This window comes from Rhinopithecus roxellana, chromosome 15 (genome assembly GCF_007565055.1).
Source record: "Rhinopithecus roxellana isolate Shanxi Qingling chromosome 15, ASM756505v1, whole genome shotgun sequence".
Taxonomy (NCBI): Eukaryota; Metazoa; Chordata; class Mammalia; order Primates; family Cercopithecidae; genus Rhinopithecus; species Rhinopithecus roxellana.
Window position 1 is genome coordinate 68,246,621 of NC_044563.1, and position 12,354 is coordinate 68,258,974.

Here is a 12,354-nt window from a genome sequence, read left to right on the forward strand (position 1 = left end):
AGTCCAGAGCAGAAGGCAAAAACAAATATCAAACACATACATAGAGGTTGAGGGATGGTAGAGAAAAACCACTCCATATGACAGGGAGAGCAGACCAGGAAGGAGCCAGGCAGAGATGGGAATGCCTGGCTGGGCTGGAGAGGGAGTAGGGAGTGCCAGGTTTACAACCCCTGCCCTCCAAACTCCTACTCTCCCTAATCACTGCCTCCAAAATCCATGCCTCCCTAATGCCCTGCCTCCCTAACCCCGGGCCCCCTAACCACTGGCCTCCCTAACCCTCAGCCTCCCTAACCCCCTGGCCTCCTTAACCCTAGGCCTCCCTAACCCCCTGCCTCCCTAATCCCTGGCCTCCCTAACCCTCGGCCTCCCTAACCCCCTGCCTCCCTAATCCCTGGCCTCCCTAACCCCCTGCCTCCCTAATCCCTGGCCTCCCTAACCCCCTGCCTCCCTAATCCCTGGCCTCCCTAAACCCCTGCCTCCCTAATCCCTAGCCTCCCTAACCTCCAGCCTCCTTCTCAGTGGCAGTTTTCTCCTTGTACCTCCAGGGAGGGTGGTGAGAAGATGGGATGGGAGCAGGGAGCAGAGGGAATTATCTAGACAGCAGATTCCAAATTTGACCTCCAAACGCACTCTCTTGTTCCTTGCTCTCCTCAGGAAGTGCTTCAGGTGCCAGGGTAGCTGGCCCTCCGCGAGCCTGCTCAGCTCTCAGGACAGATGCCCAGCTGCTCGCAGGCTGCAGCACCCTGGGGGCTGAGGTCATTGTTTTGCTGTATGACCTGGCAAATAATTCTCTGGGGACACTTCTGCTGTAGATGAATGTGCCATAGCCTTCCACCGTGACTAATCCCACTTGTCTCCCTCAGATCGGAAGTGCGTCCATCATTGCAAAGCAGCTGTCTGCTCCATGAGCAGTGGCTCCACTGCGGGCCCATGCAAGTAGGCAGAGAACCCCATTTCTAAAGGTTCTGGCGGGTCCCTCCCCCATGTGAAAGCAGGATCCCTCCCCCACCAACAAACCTCACAAGCCAAGGGGGCAGGGAGAGCTCGCTTTTCTAGAAAGGTCACTCATCTGACCTCTCATGTACGGGGTCAGAAGGGAGCTGAACCTTGTTAGCCAGGATGGGCCCTTGGCCCAGCATCCTGCATGGGGCATGTGGGCAGCATGGCCGGCTCTGACTCGGGTGCCTACCAGGAGCCCCCGAGCCAGGACCTGGTGTGGCAGCACTGGGCACAGGGCAGCCAGGTGCTTAGTACGTGCTCAGCAAATCATTGCAGGATGAGGCTGGGTGAGCTGTAAAGAAGGAGGAGGAGGGAGTGTTCTGGCAGAGTGTGGGGGTCTCCCCTCAGGGGAAAGTCCCTCAGAGCAACACCAACAAGTGCACAGCTGACTGGTGCTGGAGAAGATGCCTGGCCAGCTTGGCCCAACAGGTTCTTGGAAAGCCAGGGATGACGAGGAAAACACGGGGACAGTGACACAAAGGAGGACGAGGGTGGAAGAGATGCGGCCTCTCTCCACACGTGGCCCTGATTTAAAGGGGGAAGGAGTTAATGTTTACAGGGATGCCACTTTGAGTAAGGCCGAGCCCATGAAATCTTATTTAATTCTGTAATAGTCCATGAGGGAGTGGCCCCTGTGCTGCAGAGGAAGAGGCTCAGAGGTTGAATCTGGGTCTGTCAGATTGAAAAGGCTTTTTTGGCTGGGCACGGTGGCTCGGGCAGGATTACACCTGTAATCCCAGCCCTTTGGGAGACTGAGATAGGGGAATCGCTCAAGGTCGGGAGCTCAAGACCAGCCTAGTCAATATGGTGAAACCCCATCGCGTCTGAAAATACAAAAATTAGCTGGGAGTGGTGGTGGGTGTCTGTCATCCCAGCTACTCAGGAGACTGAGGCAGGAGAATCGCTTGAAATGCTGGAGTCGGAGGTTGCAGTGGGCTGAGATCTCACCACTGCACTCCAGCCTGGGTGACAGAGTGAGTGAGACTCTGTCTCAAAAAAAAAAAAAAAAAAAAAAGGCTTTTTTTCTTCCAAGATGACATGGACACTTGAAGTGCAGCTGAAAATGCTTGCGGCTGTCCATGTGGGTGGTGTTTGAAGATGATGTGCTTATGCAAGGGTAGAATATTAATATGGTGTGTATGGTTTTCCATGTATAACTCTAATTGTAAATTAGCAAATAAGGCAAAGGTGATCGTCATCCACTCGCAGGTCAGTAAGAAAGAAGTGAGCTATAGAATTATCAATGTACTGCTATGAATCTCGGAGGGGTGTGTCTGTGTGTGTGTGCTGTAGATGTGTGAGTGAAAATGTCACAGTCTGCCGGACATGTCTGTGAAACTAGGCTGAAGGGTTTTGCTGAAGAAACTGAAAGCTTTCTCGAGAAAGGCAGGGTAAGGAGGGAGAGGCACCTGGAAGTGATGAACGCTGACTCATCAGATGCACGGACCATCCTGTAGCAAATAAGATGAAGTGGTACCACATGGGACATGTCACTGAAACTACAAGCAAAGCTGCTTGTGAATTATCTTCCAGAATCGGCTATCCTAGGCAGAGTCAAATACAAATTAAGGGCTATGGGGTGCACTGGGTGGCAGTGATGTAGGAATCAAAGTTTATGTTAACTACGAAGTTCTTCCCCCACAGCTGACTTCTGAGATCTTCCTCCCTGAGATCTCATATTGCAGAAGGAGCCAGTTGTTTCCTTCCATGCACCTTTCTGCCCACCAGCTATTTCACTGATTCAACTGTCTTTTCTCCAGCAGATGGGAAAATGCAAATCTGTAAGGAGAATATGGAAATTCACTCTTTTAAGCCAGCTACCTGTCAGACATCACAATAGAAACCAACGAGGTGACAGGAAGTTTAAAGGAATGCTTCAAAAATGAAAATAAGGCAGTTAAATGGGCAGTGGAAATCAAGAGAGATTGCAAAGCTACAACATGAAAAGAGCTAATTAGGAGGAAGTCAGAGCAACCCAGATCCTGTGACAAGCAAGCCAGCAAGCGACATGGCCGCACTCAGAGGGAAGCGAAGCAGTGTCAGTGAAGCCCAGGGCTGCAGGAGAGGTCCTTTGGCCGTCCTTGGCGATGGTGGGTCTGCGGGGAGCAGATGGGTTGTGGTGAGGATGGTAAGGGGTGCTCTGCTCAGGAGGCACAGAAACCAGCACAGCCTCAGGCTTGCCCTGGCATGTTCCCACCGGATGACCCTTCTGTGGGCTCCTTGCTCAGCATCCCCTGGAATCACAGGGACCATGGAAGCAGTAGTTGTGATGGTCTCTGGGAGAGTCTTGCCAGGTCAACACCTAGAGAGTGCTTAATTCGCAGAATGATCGGATCGAGGCAGAGAGGAGTGTTAGGGAGGAACCAGGGCCTCTGACTTGCAGAAGCAAATGGACAGAGCATTTGAATGGACAGAGCATCCTCCTCTCCAGCTTCTGCCCATTCAATGAGTGAGCTCCTCAAGCGTCAGTCCTAGCCTGCCTCTCTGTCCATGCTCTGCTGCCTTCGAGGACAATCTTAGCTAGGAACTCAGCTTCAGGTCCCACTTACAGCCCAATGACTCCCAAACTTAGGACTTTCACTGTTCTGTCTTCAGAGGTCTAGGTATATGCAAATGCTGGCTTTTGAGGGTCCTCAGATGCAAACATGCAAATGCAGGGGCTTGGCTCAAAGCCAAACTCGCGCCATTCTCTTTCCAACCCCTGTGAATTAGATTCTATTCCAGGGCAGCTGGGCTCAGGGATTGGGCAGCCCTTGTCCATTTGCTTCTGCAAGCCAGAGGCCCTGGCTCCTACATAACCCTCCCCTTTGCCTCATTCCGATTGTTCTGTGAATTATTGCCCTGAAAATGTCAAATCCATCTACATATCTGTAGCTCCACTGCCTCCTCAGTCCAAGTGGCCATCACTTCTCACCCAGCTGGCCCCCTCCGCCTTCTCTTGTCCCTTTGGAGCCCCTGTCCTGTGTGGCCAGTTGGCAAGTGCTGTTCCCTGCTGGCCTCTGGCAGGAATGTGGCTAAGAGGGTGCAGGGGGCCGGCGGGGTGGGGCAGAGGGCACAGGAGCAGGATGGCAGGTGCCTCTCAGGTCCACAGGGGTTTCTCTCCAGTTGGCAGGATGAAGGGCCACGATTCCTTTTCATTTCTGTTTCTTTTTTTAAAACTTGGAGCGTGAAAGAAATCTTGGGAACTGTGTTCACTGTAACCTAAGAAAGAGGGATGCCTGTGCTGTAGCCTGGAGGAGCCCACTGGAGACCCTCAGGAGACCCAGAAGAGCTCTCTGCAGACGGGCCTCCGCGCACAGTGGGCAAGGAAGGCCCCGGGCAGGGGGCTGGGCACGGCTGGGTCCCGAGATTCAGGGGAAGTCCCTACAGAGCGTGCTCTGCAAGCCCTGGCTGTGGAGACGATGAAGATTTTGCCTGGAATTGGCATTGTCTTTTGATGGCACATTTTAAACGTGTAAATCCTTAATGCTGATTTGATGGCAAATCATTGCTTTTGTTGACAAAACCTGCATATGTAGTCTCTTCTTTCACTTTTTTTTTTTAATGAATGTGTCCATGTGTTTTTACCAAGTTCTTGCCTCTTGTCCAAGAACTTGGTTCTTGGTTCTTGTCCAACAACATGGACATTTGTCTTTATAAAATAGAATGACATTTTTAAACAAACAAAAATTATTCTGTGCAATGAATCAGAGCAATCAGTGCAGAACCCTCCTTCCAACCTGGCTGTGGGCTCCCAAAGGGCAGGGACTGAGTCAGCTTGGTTTCCCCAGGTCCCGGCGGGACGCTCGGGACACGGAAGGGGCTTGGCAAATGTTTGCTGAGTATACATCTAGCCGAAAACAATGGCCAGGAAAGGCATCTAGGAACACCCTCATTCTACCTGTAAAGAATCAACTCCCAAATCCCTCCACCCTGAAAGGGTTTTGTTTGTTTGCAGGTTTTTGTGTTTTTAAAGGAACAATCTGATTTTCTTTTCTTTCTTTTTTTGTTTTTGAGACAGAGTCTTGTTCTGTCACCCAAGCTGGAGTGCAGTGGCGTGATCTCGGCTCACTGCAACCTCCGTCTTCCGGGTTCAAGCGATTCCCCTGCCTCAGCCTCCCGAGTAGCTGGGACTACAGGTGCATGCCACCATGCCTGGCTAATTTTTTGTATTTTAGTAGAGATGGGGTTTCACTATGTTGGTCAGGATGGTCTCGATCTCCTGACCTCATGATCTGCCTGCCTTGACCTCCCAAAGTGCTGGGATGACACGCATGAGACACTGTGCACAGCCACAATCTGATTTTCATACACAGAGGAAGATGGTTAACATGGCAGTGGAATGGGGCATTATGCATGTAAGGTAGGAGTACTGCAGGTGGAGGGCAGGGCCCAGGGAGTCCAGGATTGGAGCTGGGAAGAGGATCATGAAAGGGAGAGGGTGGGAGGCAGAAGGGGAGCTGGATTTCACTGGACACCACATAGAGCAATCCCAGTTTTCCAGATGTACAAATGTCAGATGCACGAGCAGTGCTTTGTGTAATGCAATTTCCCTTTTAAGATGAACACTTTAAGGGCCTTGAAAAGAGACTGGTTTTCTCTTTCAGATGCTGCCTATTTGAAATGGATGTGGAACCAGCTCTCAAGGTCAGGGCTGTGAGCTGGAAGCCTTCTCCATGTTGGTAAGGAGTCTACATGCCGCCTGGCACCCCACGTAGGTGGGTGGCTGAGCTCATTCTCCAGCTGCAGACAGGCGAGAAATGGAGTAAGTGATATGGGCTGTGGACCCTGGCACTGGGAAGGGTCCTCGAACAGTCTGACCAGCTTCTGACACAGAGGCCATGTGCAATAATAGTTAGGAGGGATTTGTCCGAGATGACTCAGAAATACTCCTGGGTTTACAACTTGGAAATATTTATGAAAAGAACTTAGACGGACCTGTGGCTTTTAGACCTTAAAGGACAGGGTTAAGGAGAGCCAGATAGAGCTGTTCAGACTGTGCCCCAATGTGGCTGATGACCTGTGACCTCCAGGACAAAGGAAGGGTCACACCATCTCAGGGTGGACTCACAGCAGGTCACCCCAGATAAGCCTCTTGGTGCGTTTTCCCCTGAACTTGGCATGAGATCTGAACTCAGCCCTAGCTCCCAGCCAGGTGTACGCTGACTCCCCGCTCCCCTTTCCCAAGGCTGCTGCTTCCCTGGGCTGTTTTCAGTTCTTTGGATACAGCTGCCCCTTCCACCCCAGGACCTTTACACACAGCTGATCCCCCAGAGCGCTTGCGGGAGGAGCTCATTCCTGCTCCTGTTTCAAGGCTCAGCTTCTGGGCCCCCCTCAGAGCCTCAGTACTGGTGGCCTCCCCAGGGGCAGCCCTGCTGTTCCTGACCTCAGTCCCCTGTTAGTTTCCCTCGTAGCCCTTATTGCGAACGGTAATTCTTTGATTTGTGTATATTTTCTGTCTCTGTCTCTCCCCCTCCCCACCAGACAGAAGATTTCACGAGGGCAAGAAACCATATTGTCTCTGCTCTGGTCTAACTATTTATCTCCCCTTAAAATTCCTTTGTTGAAACCTAACCCCTTAGGTAACAACATTAGGAGGCGGGGTCTCTGGGCAGTGATGAGGTCATGGGAGAGGATCCTCGAATGGATGAGCGCCTTTATGAAAGCAGCTTCAGGGAGCCTGTTAGCCCTTCCACCAAGTGAGGACACGTGTAAGGCACCGTTTGTGAGGAACAGGCCCTCACCAGACACCTGATCTGCTGCCTGACTGATCTTGATCTTGGACTTCGCAGCCTTCAGAACTGTGAGCACAAAGTCTCTGTTCCTTATAAATGACCCACTCTAAGGTATTTTTGTAATGCAGCCCCAGTGGACTAAGACAGTCTTATCGCCACTGAGTGTGCCGTGCCTGTTCCTGCTCTGGGCATATAGTAGGTGCTCACTAAATATTTGCAGAATAATAGATGTGTGGGAGAACGGAAGTAATGAAAAGTCAGAGACGCTTTGGACGTTGTGTGGAGTTGGCTCTGTGCTTTCTGAGATGTCATTTTAATCCTTTGTCACAATGAGATGGTTGTTGGAATGCCCTGCAAAGCTTCCCCGATGCCACAGGGAATGGTCAGGATGGTCAGCTCCTGGACTCATGCCCAGGTACTGCTGCTGCTGTGGGGTTCTGGGAGACCTAAGCAGGAGCAGCTTCCCTGCAGGATTTTATCTTATATTCAAAGACAAGGTGTGTCCATGGGGTGCTTCTTCCGAAGAGGAGGAGTGTGAAGCCTCTGCCAGTGCATGTACTGAATGGGAAAGACACCAGGAGATTAAACAGCCACATTCTCATCCATCAGGGCACAGTCTGGGTTCGGCAAATGCTCTTCCCCCTTTCTTAGCTGTTTCCATGAGCCAGAGCAAGTGGGCTCCCCTCTGTCGGGAGAGAGAAGGTGGGTGCATTCCTGAGTGGTCACACCTTCCCACTTCCCCAGGTAACTACATGGTGAGGCGAGGAAATGGTTATTGCCTCGAAGCTCAGATCACACAGGGCTGGCTGCAGGCTCTTCCATGAGCATGTTTATTTAAGAGGGGACTTGAGGACTGGGCGTGGTGGCTCACCCCTATAATCCTAGCACTTTGGGAGGCCAAGGTGGATGGACCTGAGGTCAGGAGCTCAAGACCAGCCTGGCCAACATGGGGAAACCCCATCTCTACTAAAAATACAAAAAATTGGCTGGGCATGGTAGTGGGCACCTGTAATCCCAGCTACTCAGGAGGCTGAGGCAAGAGAATTGCTTGAACCCAGCAGGCAAGGGTTGCAGTGAGCCGAGATTGTGCCATTGCACTCCAGCCTGGGCAACAGTGAGACTCTGTCTCAAAATAAATAAATAAATAAATAAATAAATAAATAAATAAATAAATAAATAAGGTGATTTGGAATGTGGCATCCAGTGGGCACATACACAGGAGTTCTCAGTGAACCTACACATCATCTCTTCTTCCTCGCTCCCTGCTGCAGCCTCACCCAGCACAGCCGAGGATCGCTTCACTTACACTTTTGCTTACTTGGTAGAAAAATGAAGCTCTAAGTATATGTTAATCTGCCCAAATTCTCAGTAATTTCTCCTCTGGGATTTAGGATTTTTGCCTCCACCAAGTGAGCCAAGGTTATTTGAATAGCAGCTTCTGAGTCAACGTAAATACTCACTTAGAGAAAAAGTCAGCAATGTTTCTGTTTTCAAAACTCCTTCCTAGACACTTATTTACCGTAAGAAAGTCAGCACGCTTTATCGCTGGGATGTAACAGGGCCTAAGGAGACATCTGCTATGCATGCGTTGGTGTTGGTCTTCTTCTGACTGGAATCAGCAGAGCGCATCTTCTGGGCCCGGGTGAGTTTTCTTTTTTCTTTTTTTTTTTTTTTTTTTTTTTTGAGACGGAGTCTCGCTCTGTCACCCAGGCTGCAGTGCAGTGGCGCGATCTCGATCTTGGCTCACTGCAAGCTTCGCCTCTCAGGTTCGCGTCATTCTCCTGCCTCAGCCTCCGAGTAGCTGCCTCTGAGTACAGGCACCCGCCACCACGCCCGGCTAATTTTTTTTGTATTTTTAGTAGAGATGGGGTTTCACCATATTAGTCAGGATGGTCTCGATCTGACCCTGTGATCCGCCTGCCTCAGCCTCCCAAAGTGCTGGGATCACAGGCATGAGTCACCACGCCCGGCCGGGCCCGGGTGGGTTTTCTAAGGGTAACTTTCAGATAGTTGCTTTTATTAGATTACGAGTCTAGTTCTCATTCCTCAAATTGCAATCCGAGCTTGACTGACAAATGTGCAAATTCACAGATTCATCGTTTCCCCGACCTCATGTCTCCATTCTGACCCTGAACAGTAACTGTAGTGCAATCCCCAGGCAAGGGCCATTCCCAGAGCTCCTGGCCTGTGCATGGGTCTTCCCAACGTGAAGGCAATTCACCCTCAGAGTCACCAGGTACTTTTGTTCGTGGCTGATTTTGAGGCTCAGCACGTGCTTTTGGCCCAAGCCCCATACACAGATTTGCTGATGCCCGGCTACCGTAGGGGGGCTATGGGACCAGATATGGGAAGCGCTCCTACGCACATCAGAGTTGTGCTGCCTTTCTCGACTGAAAATACTGCTTCTCATTTTGAATGAGAGCCCTGGGGAGGCGCCGTATCCTTTTGGGACGGTGGACGTGAGGGATTTTCTGTAAATCTCGGCTCTTCAGTATTGCCACTGGGTGACCAGAGCAGAAGAGAAGTGAATCTTACATCCTCTTCTGCTAATGACATTTTCAACAGAAGCTTTGGGACTTCTCTTGAAAGATCCTGAGACCTTTTGCCAACATTAGCTATCACAGCCTCCTCTGCCCCTTTCCCACTGTTCAGCGAGAACGATCCCTTTGCAAATGTGTGCCCTGACAGCAGAATGCTAGTCCAAGGGCCCCCTAAAGTAGATATTTTCAAAATTACTCATTACATAGGTAATGTGGGTTCTGAATATTTGACATTAAAGAATGTACAGAAGTTATTTGGGGGTGGCATGAATGACTTAGTGTGAGAACCCTCGCTGCCCGCACCCTCCGCATCTGCCGCCGGCTCTGCCTCCAGACACCTGGTGCAGCTGCCCCTATCCGGCTCTCTCCTCCCCACCTTTGCCCATTCTCCCACCTCAAAACCAGTGGTCTAGATGTTGACTACTACATTTGTAGGCTAACAAAACCAAGAAGGACAAGGTTTCTACAGCAGGCAATGAGTTTACATGGGCAACTAGTGGCCGTCTGTTTAAAATGAGAAAGAGTTCTGCAAGGTCAAGTCCATTTTATTGTGCGAATTTTAGCAGTGCAGTGGTGTTCTTTTTCATATGAAGATTGATGAATCCTACACAGGGAGAAAAAGATTTGACAGCAGTTTAAGGAGACGTTGTTAGCAAAAACCAAGGCGAGCCGAGTAAATGGCTTCTCCCCAAAAGCAATTCTTCCCTGGCTAATCTCTTTTTGCAGCTCATTAGTTCTCTGGGAATGAGAAAAAGGTTGTTTCCCAATTATCCTGCCACAGGGACACACGACGGGTGGAAGCCGGGGCTCTGCGGCACAGCAGGTGAATTGGCATGACGCCATCCCAAGAGCCAGGGCTCTCCTTATCTCTGTTGCCTGGGTCCAGAGAGGTGCCCTGGACGTGAGAGTTTAGGCAGGATCACAGCCCCTGCTGTTTGTTTGGGAGGCGCTTGGCACCAAGGCCATGCCTCTTATTACTACCCGTAGCCTTAAGCAAGCTCATGAACCTCTCTGAGCCTCAACTGTCACGTTGGTAAGAGCTTCTTGGCAGTGTTTTGAGAATCAAGTGCCTGACCCACGGCGGGCACCTAACACGTGCTCCATGATTCACGGGCAGAGGTGTTTTCAGGGCAGTCTTAAAAGACAGTGGGCAACTTTTGGTTTTTAGCAACTTCAGTACAAGCAATTTAAGTTTCTCTGGGGCTCACCTCACATGAGGCACAGGATCGATGGGGGTTGGAAGGCAAGCCATGAGAAAAGGGGTGTGAAAAAGATGCCCCACTGTTATAGATCACGAGCAGGGACAGTGCTCCCCAGACGGCAGGGGCTCTTCTCCTCCAGCAAGGTAACTGCTCACGCCAGGACCTCAACTTCAAAGCAGAAGCAGGAGGCGATGGGCGGTGGGCTCTCTGACTACACAGGAGGCTGGTGGGAGGGGAGTCTGAAGGGGAGAGTCACGGGCAATGCTCATTCTGCCCTGGCCTGGGGACACGATCCTTTAGGCAGTGGTGACATCTGTCAGGCATCAGATTGGTGGAGCAAGGAAAACAAGTGGGAACGGTTCTCTTCTGAGTTCCTGGAGGTTTCTCCCTGCAGGGGACGTTCTCAGAGAGCTGAAATTAAGGCAAGAAACCAGCTCTCCAAACTTTCAGGATCTGAAAGTGAAATATCACTTTGGGATTTTGGAGATACTCAAGACTGTGGCAATGACCAGTGCACGACCCCATCTTAAAGCGGGGTCAGCCCTCTGGGGTCCATCAGATGTGATGGCATGGGCTCAGAGCCTTCATAGAACCAAGGGCTATGGCCTCTGAGTGGTTTGTATGCCAGAGCATTGTTTTGAAAATGGCCGGGTGAGGTGGCTCATGCCTGAATCCCACCTACTCAGGAGGTTGAAGCATGAGAATCGCTTGAACCTGGGAGGTGGCAGAATTTGCAGTGAGCTGAGGTTGTACCACTGCACTCCAGCCTCAGCAACAGAGCAAGACCCTGTCTCTACATAAATAAATTAATTAAATATTTTGAAAGTGACCCCTTGAAACTCTGTCCATCATCAGACTCTGCATTTAGTAAGTCCATGTTTATTCAAGAACTTCTAGAAAATGAAGAACTTTTCAAACTTTCATTGCTTCAACTGCTCACCAGGAAGGAGATTTCCTCGGGATGTGAAGGGGGGTCTTCTTGCTTTTAAATTGGCATGGTAGAAGGCAGAGGAGGCACGCTGGGGCAGTGTTGCACTAATCCCACTATGCCCGGGCTCGGGCCAGGCAGGGAGTTTGGGCTGAGGACCCTCTGCACGCTTCCTCTCCTCTACCCAGAGCTTCTAGACTTGCCTGAGAGATGTGACCTGGTCCTGGCTCACGGAGGGCCCTGGTGGAATGAGAGAACTGGAGAGTGCCTCCCTTGGTCAGTTGGGGGATGTTTCAGTCATAAGTGAAGGCAGGTGTGGGGAAGAGCCAGGCTGCTGTCTGGGTGCAAGGCCGGCTTCGCCTTCACCTCCCCTCCCTTGCTTAGTAGACTCCCATGGGCTCTAACCTGGGGGCACTGACTGGTCTAAGACAGGCTTAGATCCGGCAAGGGGGTGTGGAATGGTTTTGCTGTTAGTAACCCTGGGGTCCAGGGAGCCCCGGGGGAGTGCTGGCCTCAGCCAGAGGGTTCCAGCTATAGCTCCACTGAAAGGCACCCAGCCTTGGTGATGAGCTGCCTGTCTGAGACTCCTGGGGGCATGCAGCTCCCCTGCTGGGGCACCATCTGCTTCCGCTTCCCCTAAGCGGGGTGCCAGCCCATTCCCCATTCCCTCCAAGGCCTGCTTCCCCAAGACGGATGCCTGGGACCACAACTCCACGCCCTGCTACTGGTGGGAAGATCTCATTTGGCCATGGCACCCTGCCCACCTCTCAAGATCCAGCCCAGGAGCAAAGCTTTCGGAGCCCCTCCCTGGGAGTGGGCAGCCCACAGAGGCAGTTCCCGTCCCAGGCTGGCCCACTCCCTTCCAGCCCCAGGCCTAGAAAATGCATCTGAGATGAACCGGCCCCGAGCTCTGAAGTCTTCCCTTTGCTCTGCCTCAACTTCCTACCTCTCTGTGGCTCTGCTCCTTTCCC